At 38.3% G+C, this 16,722-nt stretch overlaps 1 long non-coding RNA gene across 1 annotated transcript; it reads left to right on the top strand.

Moving 5' to 3' along the window:
* The first annotated feature begins 15,253 nt into the window (after positions 1–15,253).
* LOC149031318 (uncharacterized) lies at positions 15,254–15,755 on the top strand. The gene is made up of 2 exons (XR_016177848.1): positions 15,254–15,341; positions 15,554–15,755. It is a non-coding gene; the product is annotated as an uncharacterized LOC149031318 (long non-coding RNA).
* Positions 15,756–16,722: the final 967 nt, after the last annotated feature.

Genomic DNA, 16,722 nt, shown 5'->3' with positions numbered 1-16,722 from the left:
CTTCCCCCTCCTCTCCTAAATCTCACAATCTTTGTTTTCTCCACACTGACCTCCAATTTCTTCCTATCACAATATCCCTCCATTCGCCTCAGCATGCTCTCCATCTCCTCCTCCCTTTCCGCCAACAACACCACATCGTCTGCATACGCCAGTGAGCAAATCCTCATCCCTCTCACCTTAACCCCTCCCCATCTTCCTTTCAACAGCTCCTCCTCCAAGTCTGCAGTCAGGAGGTTAAAGAGCATCGGGCTCATTGGACATCCCTGCCTGACCCCTCTTGCCGTCCAGAATCTATCACCCTCCTCCCCCCCTGCCTTCACCCTACTCGCCGTTTCATTCAACACCTCCTTCACCCTATCTCTGAGCCCTTCTCTTATCCCTCTCTTCTCCATCCCACGCAGCAGCACCTCCCGATCCACCGAGTCAAAAGCCGCCTTGAAGTCCAGGAACGCCGCCACCAGCTTCCCCCTCTCTCTCCTTCCTTGTCTTCCCACCAGATAATTCAAGACATATATATTGTCTATCGTTCCTAGACCTCTCCTAAACCCTGTCTGGTTCTGCGGCACCAGCTCCTTCCTCTCCACCTCCTCCTCTATCCTGCCTGCTAGAACTGCTGCGTACACTTTGTACAGAGACGGCATGAGTGTTATGCCTCTGTAGTCAGTCACCTTCTCCCCTTCTCCTCTCTTCACTATCGGAATTATTAGCCCCTCCTTCCACTCCTCCGGCCAGCCCTCCCCTCTCCACACCCCATTGCAGACCGCCCTAATCATCTCCAGCCCCTTTCTTCCTCCAAACTTCCAGGCCTCGTTAGGAATTGCATCTATTCCCGCCGCTTTTTCTTCCTTCAGCTTCCCTACTACCCTCTCCATCTCTTCCCTACTTATCTCCTCTTCTCCATCTTCTCCCCTCCTCCTCCCTGTATCCAATACGACTCTTTCCTCCGTCCCACCCAGCAACCTCATGAAGTGCTCTCTCCACTCCTCTTTCCCTATGTTCTCGCTCACCTTCTTCCTCCTAACTCTTCCTCTGTTCACTATCTCCCAAACTTTTTGTTCCGTCCTCGCCTCCCCTATCTCTCTCATCACCCTGTCTCTCTCCTCCTCCTTTTTCCTTTCACACAGCTGCTTGTACTCTGCCTTCCTTCTCCCGTACTCTTCTCTTGATCCTCTCCCCCTCCTCCACTCCCTTAATACCCTCCTCGTTTCGCTTTTCATCCCCCTGCACTCATCGTCCCACCATCCCTCCTTCCTTCTCCCTCCCCTTCTTCCTCCTTTCTCCTCACTCCTCACCATTTCTCTTTTCACCTTCTCTGTCATCTCCTTCACTATCTCCTTCACTCCGACCTTCTCTAATCTTACTTCACTTATTCCCTTTTGATACTCCTTTTTCATCTCCTCCGACCATTTGCCTCGTTTCCCTCCCTTTCCTCCACTCTTCTTCATTCTACTGCCCCTCCTTCCTTTCTTCATGGTCACTATCAACGGATGATGATCCGAGTCTATCCTATCACCCACTACTACCCTCTCTATCCCACTCCTCGTACTCCCATCCCCTAACACGTAGTCAATCACCGTGCCCGTCCCCCCCCCCCCCGTATATGTAAACTCTCCCTCCTCATCGCCCTCAATACCTCCATTCAAAATCTCCCAACCAACCTCTCCCATCATACTCGTTAACAACCGCCCCTTCCTATTCATCACCTTATCCTTGGACCTTTTACCTCTCCCCTCTTCCCCTTCTTCTCCTCCCTCTCTCCCTCCTGTCTCACCTGTCCTTGCATTGAAATCACCTCATATAATTACCTTCCCCTCCTGCCCCTGCAACTCCATCCATCCCCTTATCTTCCCCAACTTCCTTACCATATCTCCATTCACATATACAGCTACCACCGTCCAAACCTCTCCCCCAGCCTTCACCCTCCTCACCATGATTCCCTCCTCCTCTTCCTCCTTTTCACCCTCCCCCTCCGCCGCCATCTCCTTCCTCACCCCCACGACCATTCCCCCTATCCCTCTGCCCCTCTTATGACTCCTCTTCGCCCCCTGCACCGTCAATTATGCGACATAATTCCATTCGATTTTCATACTTCTCAACTTAATACATTTTTTACATTATACTTTAATATTACCTAATTAACAATCATTAAATACATTAAAAAAATTATTATACAATATTATATTAGACTGTCAAGTATGAAATTCGAATACAATTATGCGACATAATTCCATTCGATTTTTATACTTCTCAACCTAATACATTTTTTACATTATACTTTAATATTACCTAATTAACAATCATTAAATACAATTATTATTATACAATATTATATTAGACTGTCAAGTATGAAATTCGAATACAATTATGCGACATAATTCCATTCGATTTTTATACTTCTCAACCTAATACATTTTTTACATTATACTTTAATATTACCTAATTAACAATCATTAAATACAATTATTATTATACAATATTATATTAGACTGTTAAGTATGAAATTCGAATACAATTATGCGACATAATTCCATTCGATTTTCATACTTCTCAACTTAATATATTTTTTATATTATACTTTCATACAACCTAATTAACAATTATTAAATACATTAAATAATTATTATACAATATTATATTAGACTGTCAAGTATGAAATTCTAATACAATTATGCGACTTAATTCCATTCGATTTTCATACTTCTCAACTTAATACATTTTTTACATTATACTTTAATATTACCTAATTAACAATCATTACAATTAAACTTTCAAAAAAAGATAACAAAAAATAACAATATATTAAATTATTTTAATGGTTTAACAAATAATGTTTATGTACGAAAGGATCGTACGGTGATTAGCGGTATTCGAAACTCGCGCGCATCCGCTTCCGTCGATTAGGATTCTAGATCGATACTTACTGTGAGCATCGATCAACCACCAGTCAGTGCTGTCAGATCATGGGTAAATCTTACCCTCTCCCTGTGCCACTGGGATTGCACACAATGAAAGTTTTCCATGTCCGTGTGTTTGGGATGTCGAGGAAAGCCGAGTGTAACCGAAGTTGGCGGTTGGCCACGAAATGGCACACTATGAAAGCGACTCGTGTCCATGTGTTCGGACGACACGAGTCGCTTTCATAGTGTGCCACTCCGGCGTGCCCGCCAACTTCGGTTACACTCGACTTTTTTCGACATCCCAAACACACGGACATGGAAAACTTTCATTGTGTGCAATCCCAGTGGCACAGGGAGAGGGTAAGATTTACCCACGATCTGACAGCACTGCCACCAGTAACTATCGAAGCGCTTCTCTAGCTACCCCCGCCTCTCGCATCCCCATTTCTCATAGCCCAAGTACGTACGTCCTGCTGGGACATTACAAAGGGGCATTCTTTCTATTCTTCACCGGACGCCTACGACTACACATCTTGAGGGATTATAGAGGCTTTAAGAATTCACAAAGGACAACGAAGAGAATCTCCTAATCTTCAAGACTCGTGAAAGTGAGCCCATTCCACATCACAACCCTTAAGGTTGTGATCGCTATATTTGCGGAGTGCGAGAGGTGAGATCTTTCCAATATATATATATTTCACATCGACGGTATTTTCCCTCGTGGTAACGCCACGTGGTACCTTATTATTGTATAATCAAGTATTCATCCAGGGTTTTTATGCCGCAAGGCTTTTCCCTGACGAGCCAATAAAAAAGGCATTGTTTCTTTGGTTGGCTCAATCACGTGTTTTATTTTACACCTTAACCTAACCCTTTATTCTCCACTTCATAGTATAAACCAATTGCCAGAGGACTCTTAGTTGAGGAATTTCGGCTATAACATTTTGGTGCAATCCTGTAAGGTGCGAATTCCCGACTTCTGATTTACGAAGAAGCGAGTAGACTATCACCACACCGAGCAAACCGATTAGAGAACAACGAAGTCGAGGGAGTCCGCCATCTTGTGACATCTACACCGTTCAGCGGAGGCAGCATCACGAAAAATCTAGAAGCGAGATAAGTAGTTTTAATTACCCGTGCGTACGCCTATGCGTACACACCCTCATTTACTAATATATATCTCAAGGGAAATTGCGTCTTCGAACCCCGTAGAAGTTCGCAATTTCTTATATATCTATGCATTACGCTCATTTCTCTGTAAAATTCACATCTTAACATCGAAAAGACTTATAGAACTTAATTTCTAAATTTGAACGGATACATTATATATAATCGAAGGTTATTCTCCATCTCGGAAAACGCTTTATTCTCGTACAAAGAACGATAAGATTTTCGGTGGCTTCACCGCCACGCCACCTTCCTTACTTGAACGGTAGACGCCGTGACGTCATCGCCGGACATCCCATCTATCGGCATATAGCTAACGACAACCGTATACCCCCTCCAACGGCCTCTTATACTATACATAGGTATACCCCCTTCAACGATCTAGCCTCAGGGCCGTACCACGCGATCGAGAACCCAACGCGCGGTCATTTATTCATATAAAGGGGATTTTTATATATTACCATAAATTAATTTGAGTAAATTTCGAAAAGTAGAATAATTAATAACGGTTCGTAATGGCATTGCAAAAACAGCTCGAACAGCTCGAACAAAAACGGCTAGTTTTAGAATCGGGTTTAACACACGTCGAAAAACTAATCCAAGAAGGAAATTTAAGTAAACAGGAAGTAAGAAAGCGTTATGAACGACTTACTCAGCTAGTAGAGAAATACGAAACATTGTATGAAAAGTGCGCTACTGCTATTAGCGAAGTAGGAGGAGTCGATAGTTTGAATCCAATCATAGATATTTCGCGATCGGAGACAAAATTGACTCGGGCGATACGGCCGCGGTTAGTAACGCGAATGGTTCGCATGGAGACGACGGTGCTACAAATACCCGCGATCAGTAAATACGATTACGCCGAATCGAGATCCCGAAATTCGACGGAGACATCGGAAAGTGGATCCAATTCAAGGGAAGTTTCATGACGCTGGTAGACGCGCGTACCGACATGTCGGATTTAGAAAAACATATATACCTCCGCGAGTCTCTTACCGGTAGAGCGCTTCAGACGATCGCGACATATTCATCGACCGGGCAGAATTATAAGAATGCGTGGGAAATGTTATTGAAAACTTTCGACCGGCAACGCATACTCCTGGCACGGGCCATTGACGCCTTCATAGACACTCCACGGCCGAAAAGCATGTCAATAGAAGAGATGACACGGCTTGCGGGTGACTTGCGGGCCCATTCGGATACTATTACTTCTTTCAATGTACCACTCGCACTGATGGTACGCCTTGGCGAACGCATTCTACCCCGCGATCTTAGACAAGAATGGGACAAACAGTTAGATGCGGATAATTATCCGACCATGAATCAGCTTTGCGACTTTGTAAACGAGTACACACTCCGTAGCGTCGCGTCGTCGAATATTCCATCGACATCTGGAAACGAGCCTCACGCAAAACATAGACGTACTGAGACGATGACTTTACGGCCACGAAACCGACAGGAGACGCATATAAAGCGCACGTTTCTTACTCAGACCTCAAAGAAGTGTATTCTTTGCAAACAAGACAAACATCTTTTATACCAATGTTCCCGATACCATGACCTGACGAGACAAGACAGACTGGCAATAGTTAAACGTTGCGGATTATGCCAAAATTGCTTACGGAAGCACGGAGATCCATGTAAGAGTTCACGTTGTCAAATCTGCAACCAGACCCATCACACGTCATTACACATGAACACTTATCAACAGAAGACAATAACCCCCGTGAAGGAGGAGATCGAGTCAACATCTCAAACCAAACCTACCCCCGTATGACTAACACCAATCTTTAATAGTAACGCGCGCGGCGCATCGAGTCAATTCCTTATGAGCGCTAAGTACCGTGTTAGAAAAGGCGAAACGGGACCTTTAAACAATTTCGGGTATTCTTAGATACGTGCGTCACCGCACACTTCATTGCCGAAAATGTCACGAGAATGTTACGCTAACAGATTATACCATATTAGGTTTCCACTCACGCTAGACCAGAACTTGATCGATGATCGTCATCGAGGTAATCATTTAATCGCTAAACAATAAATATAGGCAGAACTTTTCGCTACTCATCGTCTCTAACATAGCGCGATCGAATTCAGTAAACGAATTAGAAGGCGAAATTCATTACGTCTAAAATGCGAGACGGTACGAATCGGGAAAATACATGGTGCGTATATCCTCGTGAGGAAGGACATGATCACAGTCACCTACGTAGTATAGCCCTCATAGTCCAGTCAAAATAGCCCTGAAATCGGGTTTTTGAGCTATACGGCTGAAAAAATATGGAAATTATCAGAAAAATGCGTACAATACTGTGGGCAAAGTAAAAAAGTTCTCAACCACCGGGAAAGGGGTGAAAAAAATTAAAAACTACCCCAAAATACGATTTTTGGATTATATGTTAAAAATATCAAAAAAAGTTTCAAATAAAAGTTGTAGAGCATAAAATTTTAGGCCTATCTATATCAGACCATTTTTCCCCTAAAACGCACCCTTTCACCCCTACGACGGTTCAAAGTACTCAAAAAATGAAAATTCAATAAAAAATATAAAAATTGGACTTTTTAAAATTTTTTTTTTTTAATTATCTTTAAAAAACTACAAAGAATAATCGTAGGGAAACAAAAAATTTTTTTTCATCCCTTCTATTAAAAATCAAGGGGTGAAAACGGTTTTTGCTCGATATTTCGCTTAAAACGGGTTATTTAAAAAAATTTTCTTTTTCATATGAATTTTTAATTTATTTTTTAAATTTTGGTGTTGAATTTATATTTATAAATATTTACCTGTAGGAAATATCCCAATTTAAAGACAGGTAATTACTCCCTTAGTCCTACGCCTTTGTAGAAAGAAACAGAAAATGAAGCTATCCTGCTCTTACTCATTGTGACGTAGGTCGCCATGGCACGCATGCGCAGACTCTTAACTTCCATGCGTGCAAGAGAGATAGACAACCTATTGTTAGCTTCGTCCAAATGTAAACAGTATAACGCGATGAAACCCTTTTTCTTAAATATATTCTCTTTTTCTTCTATATTCTCTATAGCTCGAGAGTCTCGCGCGCATCTGTGACAGCATGATAGATTTTTGAAAATATCTCAAAAAGTAAGCGAGATAAAGCGATTTTGTATTAATTATGTTTTGTAGACAATTTTCTTTGCTACAAAAAAGGTTTAGTACTAAAATATTTTATCTTCCTCACTTTTCGAGATATATTAAAAAAATATGATTACTCTCTTTCCTGATACTTTTTATTAAGTTTCACCACTGACAAGGACAGCGCAAGGTCTTGCCCTCTCGGATTTTGTTCAAATTTTGCAGGATGATAGATTTTGCTTACCTTTTTACGAATATATAGTGTTATAGGAGCCACTACTCAATAATTTTTGAGACATTTGCCATTAAAAATGCTTATGAGGCTATCTAGTGTTTAAATTTACTTCTGAAGTAAGCAATGGTATATAATAGGTTAAGGATAAGGACAACGATTCGGCGATTCGTTCCAATAGTGGGCCGAGTCTTTTAGGGTTCGAATCTTGGGAGGTAAATTTTTTTTTTTTCTATTTTTATATGTAAAGATACATAATAGAGTTTAAATAAGTTGAAAATGAAATGACTTAAATGACTAGAAACCTTATAAGAGTTTTTTTTTTTATTAGCATTTGTATATGTTCTCAATTCTCACTATTTTCAAAATAAATATCAATGATTTTGAAAAAATACTAAAATATCGAGACAAACTAATTTTTTTTCTGAATCAGAAGTATGTGTTCTTCGGCATCGATATGTTTATTGCTGGGTACATTCAGATTCTCACGTAGGGCTGGATAACTGTTTACTTTTTATTCTCACTTGCGAAATGCTTTTATTGTTTTGTAATAAATATTATTCTGTACATATGGGGCATTCCACGCCAAATCGGACGGTTTTAAAAATTTTTATTTTTGATTTCCGCCATTTTTTGGTACCTTTTAGTACCCACTGAAAAACCCTTCCTCCTAAATTGTGGCATTTTTTGATCTGCCGTTCCAAAGATATCGAATTTTCAAAAAGCAGCTCTTTCTGTGGTTTTTAGCCCGTACCTTTTTTAAAACTCATCCAAATGAAAATTACCATTCTACATAAAAGTTTTTTTTTTCAATGTACTTTTCGAAAAAAAATTCAAAAAAATTATTTAAAGTGTCTTAATACGTAATTTTCGATTTTTAAACTTTAAATTGCATTTTTTAAAGTGAGTGCATATTTAGATTTTCTTCATAATTTTTAAAGCAAACCTACTAATTTTACGTTTTAGGCCGGTCTGGCCGTGGGCCTTCGATAACTACTATTTTTTTTTCAAGTTTTAAAATTTAAAAAAAAATTTTGTTATTACATTTTAATAAATTTTATCATTTATTTCTCTATTAATGTATTTTAAAACACTTTACATATTTTTTTTTATTATAACAAGCGTAGGAAAGTCTTAATTACTGATTAAGATTAGTAATTAACAAAAATAAGAAAAGTCTTGATATATTTTCGTGATTTTTTGAGAAATTTTAGCAGTCTAATCATTGATATTTATTTTGAAAATAGTGAGAATTGAGAACATATACAAATGCTAATAAAAAAAAAACTCTTATAAGGTTTCTAGTCATTTAAGTCATTTCATTTTCAACTTATTTAAACTCTATTATGTATCTTTACATATAAAAATAGAAAAAAAAAAATTTACCTCCCAAGATTCGAACCCTAAAAGACTCGGCCCACTATTGGAACGAATCGCCGAATCGTTGTCCTTATCCTTAACCTATTATATACCATTGCTTACTTCAGAAGTAAATTTAAACACTAGATAGCCTCATAAGCATTTTTAATGGCAAATGTCTCAAAAATTATTGAGTAGTGGCTCCTATAACACTATATATTCGTAAAAAGGTAAGCAAAATCTATCATCCTGCAAAATTTGAACAAAATCCGAGAGGGCAAGACCTTGCGCTGTCCTTGTCAGTGGTGAAACTTAATAAAAAGTATCAGGAAAGAGAGTAATCATATTTTTTTAATATATCTCGAAAAGTGAGGAAGATAAAATATTTTAGTACTAAACCTTTTTTGTAGCAAAGAAAATTGTCTACAAAACATAATTAATACAAAATCGCTTTATCTCGCTTACTTTTTGAGATATTTTCAAAAATCTATCATGCTGTCACAGATGCGCGCGAGACTCTCGAGCTATAGAGAATATAGAAGAAAAAGAGAATATATTTAAGAAAAAGGGTTTCATCGCGTTATACTGTTTACATTTGGACGAAGCTAACAATAGGTTGTCTATCTCTCTTGCACGCATGGAAGTTAAGAGTCTGCGCATGCGTGCCATGGCGACCTACGTCACAATGAGTAAGAGCAGGATAGCTTCATTTTCTGTTTCTTTCTACAAAGGCGTAGGACTAAGGGAGTAATTACCTGTCTTTAAATTGGGATATTTCCTACAGGTAAATATTTATAAATATAAATTCAACACCAAAATTTAAAAAATAAATTAAAAATTCATATGAAAAAGAAAATTTTTTTAAATAACCCGTTTTAAGCGAAATATCGAGCAAAAACCGTTTTCACCCCTTGATTTTTAATAGAAGGGATGAAAAAAAAATTTTTTGTTTCCCTACGATTATTCTTTGTAGTTTTTTAAAGATAATTAAAAAAAAAAAATTTTAAAAAGTCCAATTTTTATATTTTTTATTGAATTTTCATTTTTTGAGTACTTTGAACCGTCGTAGGGGTGAAAGGGTGCGTTTTAGGGGAAAAATGGTCTGATATAGATAGGCCTAAAATTTTATGCTCTACAACTTTTATTTGAAACTTTTTTTGATATTTTTAACATATAATCCAAAAATCGTATTTTGGGGTAGTTTTTAATTTTTTTCACCCCTTTCCCGGTGGTTGAGAACTTTTTTACTTTGCCCACAGTATTGTACGCATTTTTCTGATAATTTCCATATTTTTTCAGCCGTATAGCTCAAAAACCCGATTTCAGGGCTATTTTGACTGGACTATCACGCCGATTCCACAATCTCTCGAAAAAGTTACACGCGAATACCGAACTCCGGAAGGAATATGAACGGATCATACGGGAATGTATCGATTTAAGACATACGTCGAATGTTAAAGACGAACTTACGGGAGGCTGTTATCTTCCCCATCACGCGGTCATTAAATCAGTCAGCATGACAACCAAGGCATGGGTCGTATTCGACACTTCCGCGAAAAAATGATCAGATGTATTTCTCAACAACACTTGTTAGTAGAACCTATCATTCGAGATACTGTAGTAAAACTCTTGTTACGATTCCGAACGTATCAGTACGTATTGAACGCGGATATCGAGAAAATTTATCGACATACATGAATTGATCCAGACGAGCGCCAATATCAACAGATATTTTAGTGACATAACGAACGGATTCGCGAGTTCGAACTTAGCACGGTGACACTCGAAATAACCTTAACACTGTTTCTTGCTATACGAACCATAAAAAACTCGTGAAAGATGAAAGCGCGAATTATCCACTCGGAGCCGACATACTAAACCGTGATCTATACGTTGATGACGCGATCGACGGGCAATTACACGGTTTCTGCGACGCGAGTCAATTTGGTTACGGAGGCTGCTTATATGTAAGATCGCGACATAAATTCGGTAACACACGCGTACGTCTACTTTGCGCTAAAAGTCGCGTGGCTCCTCTTAAGGACACCACCGTACAACGTTTAGAATTATGCAGAGCATTGACACTCGCGCGATTATACAGAGAAGTCCGGACCGCCGACAGATTGAAACCCGACAAGATAACTTTCTGGTCCGATTCAATAATTGTACTAGGTTAGCTGAAAGGAGACTCCAGTACGTTAAAAATATACACGGCAAATCGCGTGCGCGAAATACAAGAAATCTGTGAAGGTTTCACATGGCGACATGTGCGATCCGAAGATAACCCAGCGGACGCTTTATCGAGGAAAATACTTCCGCGCGATTTCCTAAAAGAACGATGCATGGAAAGGGAATTTCTCTAATTGCCGGACGTAAAGAGATTATCGGTATTAACGACGTGAATTGAATCAAGAAGCATGTGTCAGCGATTCTCTAGCTACACGCGATTATTAAAAATTGTAACTCGATGCTGACGATGGCTTAAAACTAACTCATATAAGGGAGAATTGTCTACCGCAGAAATAACAGAGACGGAACGACGCGTTTTTAAAATCGTGCAAGACTTACAATGTCACGCCGAAAGAGAAAGATTGAAAACAGCGGGGGGAGTCAAGAGCGCAAGGCTCGCCGCGTTAACTCCGATTCTTGACGAAAAAGGTTTAATTCGAGTGGGGGGTCGACTTCGGAACGCAAATTTAAGTTTCCACGAGAAATGTCCGATATTATTGCCCTCACAACACAACGTCACCGGTCTCATCCGAAAACTCCATGAACAAAACTTTCACGCCGGTATACAGACTACCCTCTATGCCCTTCAACAACGTTTTTGACTCCTCGACGGTAAGAATCAAGTGCGAAGAATCGTACGTCATTGCGTACATTGCATTCGATTCCGTGCATCCGACATCCAATATAAAATGGGGAATTCACCAAGCTCGCGAGTGCAGGAAGCCACTGCGTTCTCCCACGTAGGAGTAGATTTCTTCGGTCCAATCTACGCGAAAGAAAAGAAGTACCGTAATAAAGGTCGCGTTAAAATATACGGGTGCATCTTCCTCTGCATGACTATCCAGACTGTACACATCGAATTAGTCAGCGATCTGACTACAGATGCCTTTTTGGCCGCTTTCCGGCGGTTTGTAAGTCGAAAACTATTCCAACTCACGTTTATTCTGATAACGGAACCAACTTCGTCGGGGCTAATAACCAGTTAAAGAAACTGTATGCCTTGCTCGAGTCGGACGAGTATAAGGCGAAGATCCATGATTTCGCTGTAGATTGTAAAATTTCATGACCTTTCAATCATCCCCTGTTACCTTATTTCAGAGGTCTGGGGGAAATTGCAGTCAAATCTTTCAAACATCATTTTAGACGAAACGTGAGCGAACTGCGTTTCGCGTACGAAGAAGTAGACCACATTCGTTATCGAAATCGAAGCTATTTTAAGTTTACGCCCGTTAAGCCTCATTTCGTCAGATTTAAATGATGCAACCATACTAACGCCTGCATATTTCTTTTAGATTAAAGGAACGTTTACGACATTGTCGAAGGAAAATTATATTAAGACTCCAGCTAATCGATTGTCTTCATGGACACACATTCCAAAAAAACGCTAGAAATGGACCCAACCCCAGCATAAAATCAAAGGAACACCACCGTCATTCTCATCGACAAATCAACTATACGTGAGATAGCCGTGAAGACTATTCACGGAGTCGTCAAGAAAAGTGTGACAACTATTTGTCCACTATCAATGCGAGTATTCACCGTGAAGACGGTTCACGGAGTGGTCAAGCGAAATGCGATAACTATTTGTCCATTGTTAAACAATCATTAATTTTCTTGCGTTGTATCTTTTATAATTAACGTTCGTGCGTTGTATCTCTTATGATTAATTTTCTCGTACGTACAAAACAGATAGATCGACTGGCCAGCGATTCACGGAATAAGGTAAGCAGCTCGTGCTGCAAGCGATATATAATATAGCGATATATAAATTGTGACTCGTTTCACAAATATAGTAAAATTGATTGTAATAAGCGCACAACACAAACCATGTATTATGAATGTCATTGATCGTTACACTCTCAACGGGGGGAGTATGTACGATTCGAAAGGATCGTACGGTGATTAGCGGTATTCGAAACTCGCGCGCATCCGCTTCCATCGATTAGGATTCTAGATCGATACTTACTGTGAGCATCGATCAACCACCAGTAACTATCGAAGCGCTTCTCTAGCTACCCCCGCCTCTCGCATCCCCACTTCTCATAGCCCAAGTACGTACGTCCTGCTGGGACAGTACAAAGGGGCATTCTTTCTATTCTTCACCGGACGCCTACGACTACACATCTTGAGGGATTATAGAGGCTTTAAGAATTCACAAAGGACAACGAAGAGAATCTCCTAATCTTCAAGACTCGTGAAAGTGAGCCCATTCCACATCACAACCCTTAAGGTTGTGATCGCTATATTTGCGGAGTGCGAGAGGTGAGATCTTTCCAATATATATATATTTCACATCGACGGTATTTTCCCTCGTGGTAACGCCACGTGGTACCTTATTATTGTATAATCAAGTATTCATCCAGGGTTTTTATGCCGCAAGGCTTTTCCCTGACGTGCCAATAAAAAAGGCATTGTTTCTTTGGTTGGCTCAATCACGTGTTTTATTTTACACCTTAACCTAACCCTTTATTCTCCACTTCATAGTATAAACCAATTGCCAGAGGACTCTTAGTTGAGGAGTTTCGGCCATAACAGTTTAACAAAACAATTACTTTGGCTCTAATCAATCGTCCATGTCTGTCATTTCGAAATTCACTTCTGCTTCGTTTATGTTTTTATCATTATTGCTTTTCTCTTCACTAACATATAAAGAATTTTGTATTAAATTGTATTCCCGTTGACTGGGTTCATAATTTACACAATTAGAATCTACTCTTTGACTAGACAGTAACAACCCATTAAGCGTTTCTACAGATAAATTTTTCCGAGTTTTTGTTTTATTTAAATTAATTTTACTAAAAATATGCTCACAATCTGCGTTTGACAACGGTAGTGACATTATACTTAAAAAAAAAAACTAGCTAGATTTTTAAAAGAATAAATTTCATCCGTATCTTTAAATTTTTTTAGTTTGTGCCAAAATGCATCTACAGGATCGGTGATTTTAATATTTTCCGGTAAAATAAAATTTGGTAGCTGTCGCCACTCATCGTCGATTGATTGGTAACATTCTTTAGGGACAAGTCGAGGTAGTTGTCGCATTACCGGTAATAAAGAAGGTGTTATATTTCGTGTAAATTGAGAAGTAGCTTCTTCAGGATTAATAATAGATAGATTTTTTAATAGAACGTTCTCGAAATCATACCTTTTCTTTATTGTTAAGCAGCCTTTTACGAAAAAATTTCTACAATTTGTAAGAAATTCGATTTTTACTTCTTTTCGTGGAGATGTCGAGTACTCAGGCTTGTTAAAAAAATCCATTGAATATACACCCGTGTAAACATTCATAATATTTATATATTTCGATTCATCGGCCGGATTAATTAAACTTAACGGTGTTTTATTAACGTAATCCGGGATCATAAAATTTTTAAGTATTTCTATATATGTAGAACTCATTTTTTTATGAACGACTGTAATTAATGGTTTCTCGGATAGAAAAAGTTTGTTTAAAGTTGTGAATTTTGGTAAAATTCATTCAAGAAAAGGATAATATAATTTTGTAATTGGATTATTAAGATTTTGAAGTATAAATTCTTCTATTTCAAAATTTAAAGCCGAAAAAGTTTTTGTTTTTCGTGAATTTGATCTTTTTGTTTCTATATCGTAAACGATATTATTAAAATATAAAGTTAACGCGTCCCACTGCTTTAGAAGCCTGGTAATTACAGCCGTTACTGAAAGCCATCGAGTCTCCACTGGACACAAAATTTTATGATTTTTCAGCTCTAAGAATTGTTGATATTGTTTAAATTCATGCTGCTGCTTAGAACTTGATGAAAAGTGATTATAAATTGAATGAAATAATTTTTCACAATCAGACGGTATTGCGTCACAAGCTTCACTGTCACACAGGGAAGCGAATGACAAATACACGTCATGATGTAAATGTTAGGACAACTATCTTCAAATCTTGTTTTTACTGAATTATGTTTACCCATCATCGCATTACAACCGTCTGATCCGAAACCAATAATTTTATCAAAAGATACAGAAAAACGTTGAAAAGATTCCCGGACACAATTAAAAAGATGCTCTGCTGTAGCAGATACTTCTCTAGAATTATCATTAAAAATTCTACATAACTCCCAAAAATGACTAACTATTTTTCCTAGAGATTCATCGTAATACCGTACGATAATGCACAATGTTTGAGTCATTGAAATGTCAGTTGACTCATCTATCAATACACTAAAATGAGTTTTTTGTAATTTACTAGCTAGTTCCTCTTTTTCAGCAAATCCGATTACGTTTTTAATAACACATGCGCTTTTAGAAGATTTTAATCGGACTTCCTTTATAATGTCACTATCAGGAAAACACTCCTGGAGTAACGGTGTTAAGTGATCCATAATCTTAAAAGGTACATTGTGTTCTGCAAAAAAACTACACAATTTAATTTCTGCGCGGGAAACTTTATGATTCATTGAATCATTTCGAACTTCATTTGAAGCTTTTTCTATAAAATTAGACATTTTCGCTTGTTTATTTAAACCTTTTAACATTATTAAATGAGACTTATTAGTCGCATGTTTGCGAATAACCGATAACTCCGCAGTGATTGTTGCTTTGCAGAGTGAGCATTGAGCTTTTAATTTATCAGAATGAGGCCGGAGCCACGAACAAAAATCCGGATTATTAAGCCACTCCCTACGGAACTTTTGTTGCCGCCGTGTGCTTTGTTTTTTTAATTGCGTAAGAGATGTGTTATCTGTCATTGTAAATATAATCAATATAAAATGCGAAAGAAATAAAAACTTGAATAATTAAAGAAGAAGTGTTACAAAATATGTTTGCAAATTAATTTAAAAAATATGTTTAAAAAATAACTCTTCTCTTCTAGCAGCAAAACTCAAACGTTCGTTATTACCTAGGCAATAAATTTTTAGCTCAAAATAAAACATGTTTAATTGAATACATAAAATGATCGGGTCATATTTTTTACTATGAACTTCATTAGATAATGTTACAACAGTAATAATTTGCATAACATAATTAATTTATAGCATTAAATGACTGAATAAATAGACTAATAATTAAATTGTTGAAAAAAATTATAAGACTATTGTGGGAGTAGGAGTGTTTGTTGTATGTGTGTGTGCGTGTGCGGCGTGAAGAAGCTTCAGGGGTACGTTGCCTGGTAGCATAAACAGGGGCAAGTTCGTGGCGTTTTGAGTCGTAGCCATGGGTGAGCGTTCCCTGGCAGCGCAAACTGAGGCAAACTGGTTGCCTGGCGAGATGCTGCCACGGGAGTATCGCCTAGCAGCCAAAACAAGGGGGCTTTAATATATAAAGGGTGAACAAGAGAACAAGAGAGAGATTTAGAGAGAACTATACGTGCGTACGAAGGTATGATCGAGTGCGATAAAAGGCGATTAATAAATTAACGATTTGCGAGATAATTTGAGCGAGTGTGTTCCCGGAAAAGTAGTTTAGTGCGTTCCTTTACTTTTGGTGTATTTATTCTTGTTAACGTTTTGTTTTGTGTTCATTAAAGTGTTTTTTCCCTAATCTTCTGTGTGGTACCGGTTTTCTCGGGGAAAACGGATATCCTTAGCTGGATACATAATAAGTGTTTTCCCTACACTATATTCAATTTTGAGGATATGTTTATCCTTTAAAAAATACCTGGATTAATAATTATCAAATATTTACTTGATCAATTTTTAACATACTTTTTTTTGTGCGATCTTCTGTGATGTTACTATATGTTTACATAGATTTATATAGACTTACTGAAATTA

The sequence above is a fragment of the Polistes dominula genome, unplaced genomic scaffold (genome assembly GCF_049000335.1).
Source record: "Polistes dominula isolate Pdom_NZ unplaced genomic scaffold, Pdom_raw_medaka contig_216, whole genome shotgun sequence".
In the NCBI taxonomy this organism is placed as follows: Eukaryota; Metazoa; Arthropoda; class Insecta; order Hymenoptera; family Vespidae; genus Polistes; species Polistes dominula.
This window is presented reverse-complemented; position numbering and strand designations above follow the sequence as displayed.